The sequence below is a fragment of the Harpia harpyja genome, chromosome 11 (genome assembly GCF_026419915.1).
Source record: "Harpia harpyja isolate bHarHar1 chromosome 11, bHarHar1 primary haplotype, whole genome shotgun sequence".
Classification (NCBI taxonomy): Eukaryota; Metazoa; Chordata; class Aves; order Accipitriformes; family Accipitridae; genus Harpia; species Harpia harpyja.
Genome location: NC_068950.1, coordinates 28,843,655 through 28,856,848, shown reverse-complemented (window position 1 = coordinate 28,856,848; position 13,194 = coordinate 28,843,655). Strand labels below are relative to the sequence as shown.

At 41.5% G+C, this 13,194-nt stretch overlaps 1 long non-coding RNA gene across 6 annotated transcripts in view; it reads left to right on the top strand.

The window, feature by feature from the left end:
* The first annotated feature begins 316 nt into the window (after window positions 1-316).
* Window positions 317-13,194, top strand: part of LOC128148362 (uncharacterized) — a 39,499-nt gene continuing 26,621 nt past the window's right edge. For all 6 annotated transcript variants that reach the window (XR_008237276.1, XR_008237271.1, XR_008237273.1 and 3 more), the window contains exon 1: window positions 317-619. This is a non-coding gene — a long non-coding RNA (uncharacterized LOC128148362). The remainder of the gene's footprint in view (window positions 620-13,194) is intronic.

The window sequence follows — 13,194 nt, the reverse complement described above, 5'->3', positions numbered from 1 at the left end:
TAAACACAGAGACTGAAAAAGAAGGCTAATATAAAGAAAAAAGTTATAGTAAAATAACTAAAACCCCATTTATACAGCTCTTCAGGTAGCTGTCTTGAAGACCATGAGAAGTGCAACTGGCTTCACTGGGACACCCTTGGGCTTAGCATTAAACCATGGGCTTTGCTGAAGTAAGACCTTTAATATATGACATATGGCATCAACTCTACAAAATATTACTGGTTGGCTGACAGCCCTGCTTCTGTCCGTTGCTTGCAAATTAATACTGTAAGTCTGTGCGGGTAAATAGGTTGTCATCACCAGGGCCCGTGGTCACTGCAAGCTGCACCCACGAGCCTAAGGACTCTGCGGCCGTACCTTCCTCAAGAGGGATTTGTGTATTAAGCTGCTGGTGCTGTACCCATGAAAGCAGTGGCTGAGCAGTCTTGCCTGTGGAGGAACCACTGCTGCTTTGTTTTCAGGTCTCCGAGGAGCGCTGGCACAGTGCGGGAGGACGGTGCGCTGCCGGCTGCTGCATGCGAGCTGCCGTGGTGGCCGGCTGAGCTCTGCATGAGCTGGAGCCAGCCACAGCATCAGCGGGGCAAGCAGTGAGAAACGGGCTGCCTGTACCAGTCTGAAGGTAGAGTGTCAAGAGGCATTTGTTGATATGTTGTTTCTTGTTAAGAATCATTGATTGATTTAGCCAGTTACAGGATTTTTTAACTGATTTTACTTGTATATGAACAAGGACAAAATGCAGATGGAAGGATGCCTAGCGTGTCCTGGGAACGGGTACCAGTCTGCTCTTCTCAGGTGTTTGCAAATCTCAGCTAGGGCTGATCTTTTTGACTTTGGGGTTGCATTTTCCTCATCTGTTGCAGAGTACAACTGCCCACACTTTCCCTGGGTCATTGCAGCATTCAGACAGCTCACTGGGTCTCCCTGCTCACCTTGCACCATCTTTGGCTAGGGAGAGTTAAGGCCAGCCTTAATTTGTCTGTTCTATGGGAGTTGTATGCATGTGCGTGTGGTGTGTGTGGGATGGGCAATCGGTCATGGACTGGTCACTGCTGGTTTGGCTATGAAGGATAAGAAAAAACTTGCAAAGAACTTAAGTGTGCCGGGGGTGGGGGGAGGGATTGAGAGCGGCCAGTGAGAAGATGTTCTACCTATATGCAAAGCACTAGCTTTACTGAGTTTTAAGTAATGAGAGAGGGAAAAAACCTCTGACATTTAAAAAAAATGTAGATGCTGGAATCCTTGTGGCAAAAAATAGGGCAGTTGAGTTATGAGTAGCTGATGAGAATATGAGAAGAATAATTACTCTATAGTCCTATTAATGAAATTGTACAGCAGCTCAAAAGAAAAAAGAAAGAAAAGTCACCAAAGAGAGCCTGGTCAGTTACTTCAGGGAAAAAATAGCTGCTCTTATATGAATAGAAATATCAGCTTGTTAGCTTAGCAGAGCGCTCTGGACACTTATGGAAATTCAAAACATTTCCATATATCCCAGTCCAGGATGGAGTTAAAGTGTTGTAAAGCTTCCCTGGAAGCCAACATTTATCTAATATGTAAGCATATTTAGATTTCATTTTGAAATGGTTGTTAAAGGCTATCCTTTGGCTGCACTCTATCCTTCGTTCTAACTTTTTTTTTGAATTGTTGAACTCTGAGATTTTTATGCTAAGAAAAATGTGCTTTCAGAACCAGAAATGCCTGAATGACCAGTTACAGCATGTACTAACCCTGAGAGATATCCATTGAATCTGCTCTCCTCCTCCAATTTACTTGCTGTTTTCCCAATCATGCCTTGCATTAATGTTCTACACTTAGCTAAACTGTGTGTGTTATATTTTAGATCTATTTTTGTTTTGTCTAAAAAATTTCCAAATTGGCATTAAGTATTCAAGATGTAATCTCTGTAGCAGGAAACTAGTTATCAGATTCATAGAAAATAACTGGGCAATAGAAATAACTCTGAGCAGAATGCATTTTTTTTCTTAGAATTAATTTAGAGGGAATTTAATGCCTGTGAAAGGTGCTGGATTGCAACATCAGAGAACCGAAGCTACTATTTAACCACAGAACGGTTACAGGATGGGAGATGGCTTTACAAGATTCCCCATGAGGGTTGACAAAATATTTGTCTCAGGTTTGGTGCCTTTCATCTAGCTGGAACAACCAAGCTTTCATGTGTCAGTAACAGTCGCTCTCAGGTTGTTAGCTTTCACCTGGGTGATGGAGAGAGCCCTTCTGTAAAAAGGGGGAGATTTTGCTTTTGTGATTACTGGCTAACATTTATAATATGGTTAAACCTAAAAAAATAGATATACTGCAGCTGAGTTGGCACATCGCTGTGAAGGACAGTCCCGGGTCACAAATTCAAAGCACAAGGTGTGTGCGTGCTGTCCCTGCCCCATGCCACAGAGGCAGGTAGAGCTGGAAGGGAATGAAGGGGCAGGCACTGTGACCTGCACCCCACCGCACGCCATGCCACCACCCTCGCGATGCCCCCGGGCATGGCACCGCTGCGCTCGGATCCCTTCAGAGGGGCTCTCAGGCCCAAGGTTTGCATCTTTTGCTCTCTGTTGCCAGGTATTTATCAGAGGAAAGATGAGAATGGCAGGCTGTAAGATGCCGTTATTGGAATTTATGCCAGGTTTAGGGTCCAATTCTCATCTTTTCCCCCTTTTTCCCCGACGTTTCCAGAACAGTTTTCTCTGAAGGCCACATATGGTCTGCATGGTTTGAGTCTCAGGTCTCGGTAGTCAGGTTCCTATTAGGCAGGTACGGACAATATCATGTGTGCTAACTGGTCATCTTGCCAGCCACAGGAGATGCTGAAAAGCATTTTTCATGGTACATGTTAAGCTTCAATTTATAGTTGCTGCTTAGTTAAATTAATATGTTTGGTGTTGATTGTTTTTACTGGCTTCGTGAGGAGGGGGAGAGGCGAGTAGCCTCAGGCTAGTTTTCACCAATTTCTTTCAAAGGGAGAGACTTTCACAGTACTGCCTGCCTCCCCGTAAGCTCATCAGGACCAGAAAATCACACTTTCCATGTTTTGCGTGTGCCTGGTCTCACAGGTGAAGGGCGGCCTGCCCACACGGGATGCCCAGCAGGCTGTCCACCATGGCTCTGCTGCTCTCACGGCAAGGCCAGCAGAAATACATCCACGACTGAATAGATCAATAGGCTTCTTACTGTAATGCAAAGTCAACTTATGGACGAGCCCACTAGGAACCAGTTAAAAGTTTTTTCCTCTGAAGCCACATTCTTCTGCTTGTGACGGTATGTTGGACAGAGGCTGCATTCCCTCGCACTGGAATTTCCTGTATTAGCACTGCATAGGAATGGATTTATTTTGTAGTCCTTGAGATTTCCGAGCTTCATGGATTTCACAGCCTTTATGCACCATGAAACAAAGATCTGGTTTCTACTGAGGCATTGCAGAAAGGATGAGCATCTGCTGACTTGTTGGTCTTCCAAAGATTGACACCCTCCAAGACCAGAGGTGAACCAGACTGGGATTATCTCACTGAAGACTGAGGTATTAGTGACACAGCTCACATATAGGTCACATATGCTTTTTGCACTGATTTTTGGAGCTAAAAGAAACGTTTCCTTGTTTGTTGTCAATTTGCACCCTAATGTACTGCTGAGGGAGCTCATGTTGCTTCTGTTGTAGCAGGAATATGGTGGTTACAATCTGAAAACACTAAACTAGGCCAGGGCATGGGCCTCCTGCTTCAACATCTCCCACCCTAAACAAGTTTGTCATCCTCTGGGCTTGTGGGCTCAACACTGTAAAGGCAATCTTAGAGGTTCATTCTGTGTTGAGGGCTTTTTAGAGAGGCCTGTGGACTCTCTCTCTTTTCTCAGATTCACCTGACTCCAGCCCAGCTGTGGTATTCCCACTTCTTAACTTAATCAAAATTGCATTTCAGATATCCAACCCCCAAATTTACAGCTTCATTGAAATGGAGACAGGTTATGTAAGACTTTCTGCATAGAAATGTGTAATATATTATACAATATTGAGTTTTGTGGAAGAGTGGAAAATATCTGTTTGGTTTTGGAAATACATTATGGAGTTATTTAGGTGCCAAGTTTTCCATTGTTCTACTAATGTCTTCCTGATCTGCAAGTTTTTAAAGTAAATCATTAGACTGTTGCAAATTTTAAAATGATATATCTAAGAAATTTTGCACTGTGGTGTTGAGTCAGGTCTCAGACCCTCACAGGAAAGGAAGTGGCAGCTGTGATTCTGTGGAACAGGTTCCCCAAAATTGCCGCGGCCCATCTCTTTACCCCCTCTCCTTTATGCACTTCCCCACCTTAAATGGCTCTTATTGAGCTAGTTTGCCAGGGGCTCTGAGTGACTGGTGAAGTGAACTGAAATGCTCAGTTTTCCCAATATTTGTACTGTATGACTAAGCTACATTATTGGTTTAGGATTTTTTAAATCTAAGTAAGGATACTTTCCACCTTAATTGCATGCTAATTAACATTTTGCTTTGTGGAGTATTAATAGTATATAAACAGTAGCCCTACCCCAGCCTCCCTCCTATGCCTGCAGCCCAGAAAACCGTTTTCCCAAGGTGACTGTTGTGCTTCCCAGCAGGCCAACACGAATTTTCAGACTTGTCACTGAGCTCCACAAATAACCAGTCAAACTTCTCCCACCCAAACCTTCCTGACAGAGTCTTTCTTTTATATCCTTACATTCTTTTTTATTAAATTTGCCTCAGTAATCAGTATGTGCCAAACCTGTGGAGTGTCTTAGGTGGGAAATTTCGTCAGCCCCCCCTTAGAGGAACACTGTCGTCATGTCCCTGCTACAGCTCCTGCTTGCCTGTGCAAGAGGATGTCAGAGCACTGGCTGATCTCATCTCTCCCAAGCACTAATTTAATTTGCAAAAGGTTGTGGTTTTTTTCTAAAGTGTGTGAACATTCCTTACTCTGTGCTCTTGAAACATGAATTAATGCTCTGTTTTCGTCTGTATGGCCTCAGTATGTATCCTGCTTTTGCACACAAGCCTTCAAAGCTGTGTAGCAAGGACGGTATGAAAACAAATCACTGTTAAAGCAATGAACTTAAATTTTCTGTGAGTCCCACTGATAAGAAGTTTGCAGCGGTCCTTGCCGCTGACACCCTTACTGGTGCTCAGTTAATGGTGGCTCAGTTAAGCCACCACCCGTGGGTGGACACGTCTTGAAGCACTAACTTGATCACTAAAAACTAACTGAAGGTAAAGGAGCGCAGTAGGAAACAGCTGAACCATGGTGCACCCTTCCCTACAGATACAGAGTCAGGCCATGTACTGTGCACTTGGGCAGGGCTGGTGAGGCCCTGCTACGTAAATACAAACAGAACCATGGTAAACTTTATAATTGTCATTGAATTCTTAGTTTTTCCTCTCCAGACTTAATTCTTATAATTTATATTTGAAACCTTCTGGCCTTTAAATCAAGAGTTAGTATTGCTCCGTGCAGTATCCAGGCCAAACTCCGGTTTGAAATACCTGCTTAAAATTCCCCTTGTTTTATAATTTCAGCTCAATGGTTCTAATCACGTCTTGTTGTGAGCCGTGGTGCTGTACAGTGGGCTGCACATCACTGAGAAGCTTCAGTCTAGAGGTAGTTGCACTTCAGTGCCAAGGGAAATAATAACTGGATGGATGGAAAGCGTCTGGGATTGATGTGGTTTAAAGGTGCTGTTCGTGCAAGCTATTATCAAGGAAGGAGTTAGGGAAGAGATTCACTCTTAAAATGCAGGTGCTCTCGTGCTTTCTCTGACAGATGTGTTCCAACAGTGTTTTGAATTCTGTTTAAAATTTGAAAGAGCTAAACCTTCAGGCTCTTCTCTTCCTTTCTTAAATTCATTTCCCTGTTTAGATGAAAAAGAAACATTTTGCAACTTACTTTAAACTTTCTTCAAAAGAACTGCTGGAAAAGGAACATTCATGTGAAGCACATAAGCTGTAAACGAATGTTAAGCACAGCAGACGGAACGATTTTAAATGTGCTAATGGACAGACATTAGACTGTAGGAATTTACCTCAGATGTGGGGGGACTGCCAGGCAGGGATAAAACCCCAATGAACGAGCCAAATGATAGGAAAGTGTTACCAGAGTAAAGAGCTGTACATGCGAAATAAATACGGAAATGGGGAAAGAGCACCAGCAAAGATAATGAAAGATAGAGAACATTTTAATTAAGTAACTGATGCAGGAGCATGTACACACAGCCCATACCGAAAATGCAAGCTCTGAGAGTAGATGTCTCTCTCTTTTTTTCTCTCTTCACCCCTCATTTTGGCATTTTTTCCCCCTGCTAATGATGGTAGCTTAACAGAGTTAACAGCATTAATGGGCAAAGCTCTTTCCATCTAAATGCGCAACAGACTTTTTTGCAGTGCTCTGTCAGATATTTTCAGGTGTGTACTTGCCTTGAAATTTCTGACAAACTGTTTTCCTCAGATAATTTTTGATTAATTTTGTTAGGCCTCCTGGCTGGTGGTTACTTTCTCAGGCTGTGTGGAAGTAGCAAAGCAAGTGGGTTGAGGTTTGCATGATTTGTGAATATGAAGGGGAAAAAAAGAGCAGTCTAAAAAAAAAAAACAAACCCCACAGGAAAGAAATAATGGGCAATATGTTTCCTTTTGAACTTTTTCAAATCAACCTCTGGAAAAGGTGTCATAAAGCCCCCAGAAATGAGTAACAGCACAGGGACAAAGAAAACTCTGTTACAGATGTCCCTGCAAGTCTATGAGCAAATTGTTTTTTTCTAAATAACTCCAGAACATTACATGGCCTTAACAAGTTTCCCAGGACAGGAACTCCTAGTTTATTACTTGCTCACATTGTCATCAGAAATTAATTTTGTCCCTGAAAGACAAATTGGCTGGTAGCTTATGAAGTTAAATGGAAAGAGCAAGTGAGCATCTGTTTCTTCTGCATTTTGTCTCCTTGGTGTCTTACATATAAATGAATCAGAGTGTTCAAACTTAAATTAAGATCTTTGGCTAGATAAACAGTTAAAACTGGTTCCCATAGCTACCTCTCACACATAGCTGTGATTGCATTATAATCCCCTAGTAATCAGGTCTAAATGAAAGAAAGATGATAAGGGTGCTATTTTCAGTTTTCAGTACTGATTTTTATTAGCTCTCAATCAGATCAGGACTGCTTTGCCTTTCATCACATTGTGGCAGTGTTTGTAGAATCATTAGAGTAATAAAGTGTAAATCTTACTGAGGTGCATTTTTCTTGAGGTGTTTTATATAACGAAAACTCTGAAGATTACATTGGCGGGTACAGGAAAGATTTGTTTCTGCAACTAAAGTGAGGATGTAATGTGTGCTATATTCATTTATTCTTTACCCAAGCGAATACCTAATGAATTACTTTGCTGAGGTAAAACAAAAAATAAAAATATCCAAAGAATCAGCCTGTCTGAACATGGTCCTAATATACTGTATATTGCAAGTACTGAGTTTAGTCGTTTTTTTAATTTGCCTTATTATCTTGTATCATATCTCTCCCTGTGCATTACCATGCACAAATGAATTACAGGCAAAACCACAAGCACTGCTATTACCAGCCTGCTGTTTTTAGTAAACTAGTGCAGCCCAATAAAACATCATGTTGCAGCAATATATAAGTATTTATTGTAGAGTAAATTTCAGCTAAACAAAAGCACACAGGGAGGCCTGATCCTGCTCATAGGAGAGGCAGTGGCAAAGCTCGAGTTTGGCTCATACATCATTCGCGTCTCACCTGCACCCTTGATTTGCAGTATTCTTTGAGGTAAATTTTGCTTAATAGCTTTACTTCTAAAAGGTTCCTAACTGCCAAATTTAGAGGAGACTTCACCCAACCTTCAGAGGTGTTCCTGGGTGTTTCTGCAGGCAGAGCTTTCCTTTAGCACAGGAATTGCCTTGTGTAGTGTTGCAGGATTGTTCGCAGAGTTTGCAGGTGTGCCCCACATTTGCAATTAACTCCCAGTTTAATACTGGAGTGATTTTACTTTCCCATAGACTTTTTTTTAATATCTGGTGAATGTTACAATGTATCATACTATAGCATAGCTATTAAAATGCCTGCCCATTTTAAATATTTGAATTTTATGTATTCTGTATTTAAATGAGGAGTAAGCTGTCCCAGTAATTCAGTGTTAGATATTTACAGTCATCCACAGAACTGCAGGAGTATTAGGTACCAAGAGAAATTAGTCAAAAAGTTGAAAAAGCAAAAGCAAACAAACAACTTTCTGGTTTTCCGTTTGATTTTAATGTACTTGATGTAGGAACTATGCCTGTTATTAACAAGTTATACTTACTTCCTGTTCTATAAAAGATGAATCTGTTCAGCCATCAAATAGTGGTGTTTGCATAGTTAGCAAATCTAAGATACCATGTGATGTTAGGACATGGAATACTTTAGGACAGGGACCATTTAATGTATACAAATTTATACCTGAGATAATTAAATATTGGTATTCACATCAGGCAAAAAAAGAATACATTAGTTCATATGATGTTATAGATAAGGAAACAAAATTTATGTTTCAAATTTTAATCTATTAAGGCTTCTAAGATACAGAGAAATTTTCAGTCTAAAATGATTCATGTGCTACTAATATTTTAAACTACAAAAAGCTCAAATTCAAACGCTGTTTCAAGGCAAATAGGCAAAGAGTATTTTGGTCAGAAAGGTGCTGTGTGTGTTTGTATGTTGACACGCAAATGTAATATGTCTGGAAGATGTTGCTATGTCTAATGACACAAAAGAGAGTAAATTGTAGAGCCTGATTATCAACAGATAACAAGACATACTGTATATAAATAAATGCTCAGCATCAAAACCCATTATTGGATTAGCTATATAATCATGTTTCAGGCTGTAAGTCTGTGCTGACAAATGAACACTTTTCATTTGGCTCAAGGTCCTCATCAGCAACGGAACTAATTTTACATTCTCACCCATTAAGTGAATAAGATGTGGAAAAAGCTGTCTGCTTTTTGAAGTGTAAATTTGCTGCTACAGGCTGTGCAGACCAAAGCTCTTTTGAAGCAGTGAAATGAGATCATCTCTAGGGACATGTGAACCTGACAAAGTTTAGGTCATTTCTGTGGAAGGTATGGCGGGGGGGGAGCCATTTGGATATGGTTTCAGTAGTGACTTATATGGGGCAATTTGGAAGATGCTGAACTTTACAAGCTTTTTGTTCAAATTTGTGAGAGAACTTGAACTGGAAGCACAGATGCAAGCTTTCAGCCCTCAGAAAGAAACCTCCATAAACATCTGAACTGGGTACTTGCCCAGCACAGTTTGGGAGTGCTAAGCAGGCTGTGTGCTGAGCCTCTCCTGCTCAGCAGAACTTAACCGAGTTGGTTTTAGGGGCTGGATACTTCCCCTGCTTTCCCCTCTGTACACACACACACAAATGGAGATCCAGGAACTAACTTAGACCTCTTTCTGGAAAAGGCGCTGGAGGTGGAGGAACTAGGCCGTCACCTCTCACTTTCCACCCCTGGGAAGTCCCCCAGGGGAGAGGAAAATCACAGCTCTGTACCTCATCTGGCTGCCAGCCCCATAAATTGCAGCATGGCACCAGCTTTCGCTCCCCCTCTGGAAGCCCCTGGCTGCAGGGCAGCCCGCCCTGCCTGTGCCTGGGGGAGAGAAGCACGGGGGGCATGGAGGGCAGCATGGGCAGAAGGGGAAGGGGAGAGGACTCCTCAGAGGGCTCAGTAAGGATCCCCTGGGTCAGCTAGTGTAAGGTGCAGGATTACAACAAGCTCTAGGCCTTCCATGCTAGGGAGCAGTGTTGTGATGCACCACAGTTCAAGCAAGGGTGATGAAGATGTTGCTGACACCAGCTTAGAAGAAAAGAGTCTCATGAAGATCATTTAACTTTTTAGATTTCCAGACACACAAAGCAGTGTTTAACCACTGTTCAGGATCATGAAAAAAATATCCCCAGGCTGTGTTGCGCGTCCAACCACAATGCTTGTCATTTGCAAACCAACTAAAAATTAAGATAGGCTTTGATTGTTCATTCGTTTATTTGATTTCAGCCCCTTCTCTTTGTTTGCTCACTGGAACATGCTTGCACGGCTTAGGCTTTCAGCCTTCCTCGGAAAATGTGCAGTTGTTTCATCCACCACTTCCTGATGTCTTGTAGCCCAGTAGTGGTCCATGGACCACAAGCTAAGAAACACTCTAAGAATCCTGTATAGTGCTGTGTGGGTATAACAAAACTGAAGAAAATTGCAGGAAGCCCAGGCTTGCATATTTGCATGAGAATATATATCCTTGATATGCCCCTGTGTAAACGGGGCTGGTTAAATCTTAGTTCAAGCACCTTGAGCATATGGTTTTGAAATTGTTTTTCTAAGAGTAATGGCTATCAAAGACTAAAGATGTTTGTCAGGCACTTGTATAAAGCGACAGCAGGTTTTTAAAAATACCTTCTAGGCAAACAATTGCACTGCTTTCTCCCATAGCATTTTTAACCAGACGTATTAGTATTGCGTAGGAACATCTGACCAGCAGAACTGAACAGAAACCTAGGTGCGTAACCTCTGTGGAGTCTTCACCTAAAAAATAAACTGAAATAAAGGCAGCTGAAAGAGAAATTTTGCACTGCCTTCCCTGAGCTCAGCTTTCCGACTTTGCTGCTGCTGATGTAGTGCCCACTAGCAGGCTTAGTTGTCTACTTGCCTGAGCACATGACACGGACGCGGTTTTCGGCTCTTGGAGCAGCCCATCTGCAGTCAGCATCGATTATTCAGGACCTCCTCTTCACTTTCCTCATCAAAATAAAGCTGTTAATAATACTTCTCTACCTGACTGGCATGTTATGAAAGTTAATGAGTTGATGTCTGCAAAAGACTTCGAAAGTATAAAACGGTGTGGAAGTTCTAAGTGCTGTGTTGTGAAGGCCTCCCTTTCCCCGGCTTAAGGCAGAATGAGTTAAAGTTAGCCAAAGGGGATGAGCGGAACAAGAGAGAGTTTATGAGTGTATCAGGGGAAAAGGAAATACTGGAGAGAAAATAGACCCATTAGTAAATGAGGAAGGAGATCAAATTAATTATGATTTTAAAATGGATGAGCAATAGAACCGCTTTTTTTGAAAGAAAAAAATCAATCTTTAACAAAAATAATAAGGACTGACAATTAGGAAGAAGTGAAGGCCTTGTGAAAACAGGTGTTGGATTAAAAAGCGAGGAGGAGAAAACTTGTAAAACATGAATATATGTAAATGAGCAAGTCTAGATGAAACTCATCTTAAGAACAATGCAAAACTAATGCATTTTTCCAAATATTTACAAGTAGTTTGGAAAAACCATGACAGATGGGAGAAAAGTTGTATCAGAAAAGAAAAAGCAGCAGCAGCCACAAAAAAGCTAATGGTGTTTGGAAAACAATGCTGGTGGTTACTGGCCAGTAAGTATTCACCTGTACTAAAAGTGAGAAGCACAACTGGAGTGAGCAGGCAAGCATCATGTCTGTTGGGCTATGAAGCCATGCTACACAAATGAGGTTTTGTTATAGAGTTACAAAATACAGCAATGACAAACCCAATACCTGCTGGGTCAGGTCCAGACTTGCTGCTCTACCTCTTTACACCAGCAGGTCTACTTGTAACATCTGAACTTGAGTAAATCATTTGACAAAAATACCTTACAAACTTGTGTCTGAGAAAAGAAATCCAAATTGGCTTTGATAGGAAGGGTGTCATTTGGGCTGGAAATGGCAGTATGAGGCCACATAGAAAGTGATCTGAAGATAAAAATTAAAATAGACTCTGGTTGTAAATATGTTATGATTATTTCAGCATAAAGAATGATTAAGACTTAATTATAAAAAGAAAAACAAGTTACTGTGTGAGCAGCAGAACTAGGCCACCCTGGTTCGCTGTGTGTTTAGATGCTCTGGTTGGATTCTCTGGTGTCTAATAGGTTTCCTCTGTGACAGCCCCTCCAAGGTGGGGGTAGGCTGACGCCTCGATGGGGGCATTGGTAGGGGTGCGCTTTGTGGTACCTGTGATAGACCTTGTGTGTTTGAGACCTACACAACCTCCAGATGCAACTGGGGTCAAAATGGCCAACGTTTCTGAAAGTTAGGAGGAAGGGATGTGGAGAGGGTGATCACATTTCCCACATCCATTTATTGGGAACTCAGATTTAAAAATCATGTGAAAGGGTAAATTCTGAGTGAAAACTGGAATGTCACAAATGAACAAAATGCTCTGAATTTTGAGACTCTGTCCCCCTCTCCCTCTCCTTTCTCTTGTTTCCAAAACAGTGTCTACATGGATGGACTCCATACAGGTAATAGTAGGTATTTTCATACCTACTTCTTAACTACTACTTTAGAAGCTCCCCCTGCCAAAAGGACAAAGTATTTTTCCAAGCTGTTTGTTCCCTTTTAGTGTAAAGGGTTAAGGAAATAGGGAGTTTCGAGTTTCTATACTGATTATTTTGAGATACGTTATTTTTTAAAACCACTGTTCTGAGTCTCTGGCCATTGAACATGTACACCCAGCTATGATCAATAAAATTGCTTCTTGCAGAGAATGATGCATACAGAACTTCAGACAGGTTAAATTTGCCTATTGTAAGGAGGGGATTAAAGCTAACTTAGAGTTTATGATATTCAACCTTCAGTATCAAGCTAGATCTGCAGAACCTGCTGAATATCAGGGCTATGTCTCCGTTGCTGTACTGGGAGCTGAAGGGAGGACAAGGGCACTATTTCTTGTCTGTAATCAAGAAGTATCACTGAGTTACATGAGGCATCCAGTAGCTTCTTATATGGGAACAAAAGGATGAAACTGTTTTTAAGGACACAGGAATAATGTTATGGTGCTTCCCTTTCATGTCCAATTACTATTCTTCTCTACTCATTAATATCAGAACTTTTAAAAGCTTCTAACCCTATTAGATTTCATATTTAAAAAAAATAAATGTGTCCTACATGACTTCACACCAGTGGAGAGGTCACAGCACACATGGACTGATAAGCAGAAATCCCTTTAAACAGCAGGAACTGTGTAAGTAACACCTTGAATATGGTTTTGAGAAAAGTGACTTAGCAGTTTCCATAGCTGTAAAGCTGGCTCACAGATGCATGGAAATCTATGTAGAAATATACTGCCCTGTTTACCATCAGGATTACAAAGCTCAGAAAGGAAAATGTAGAAGG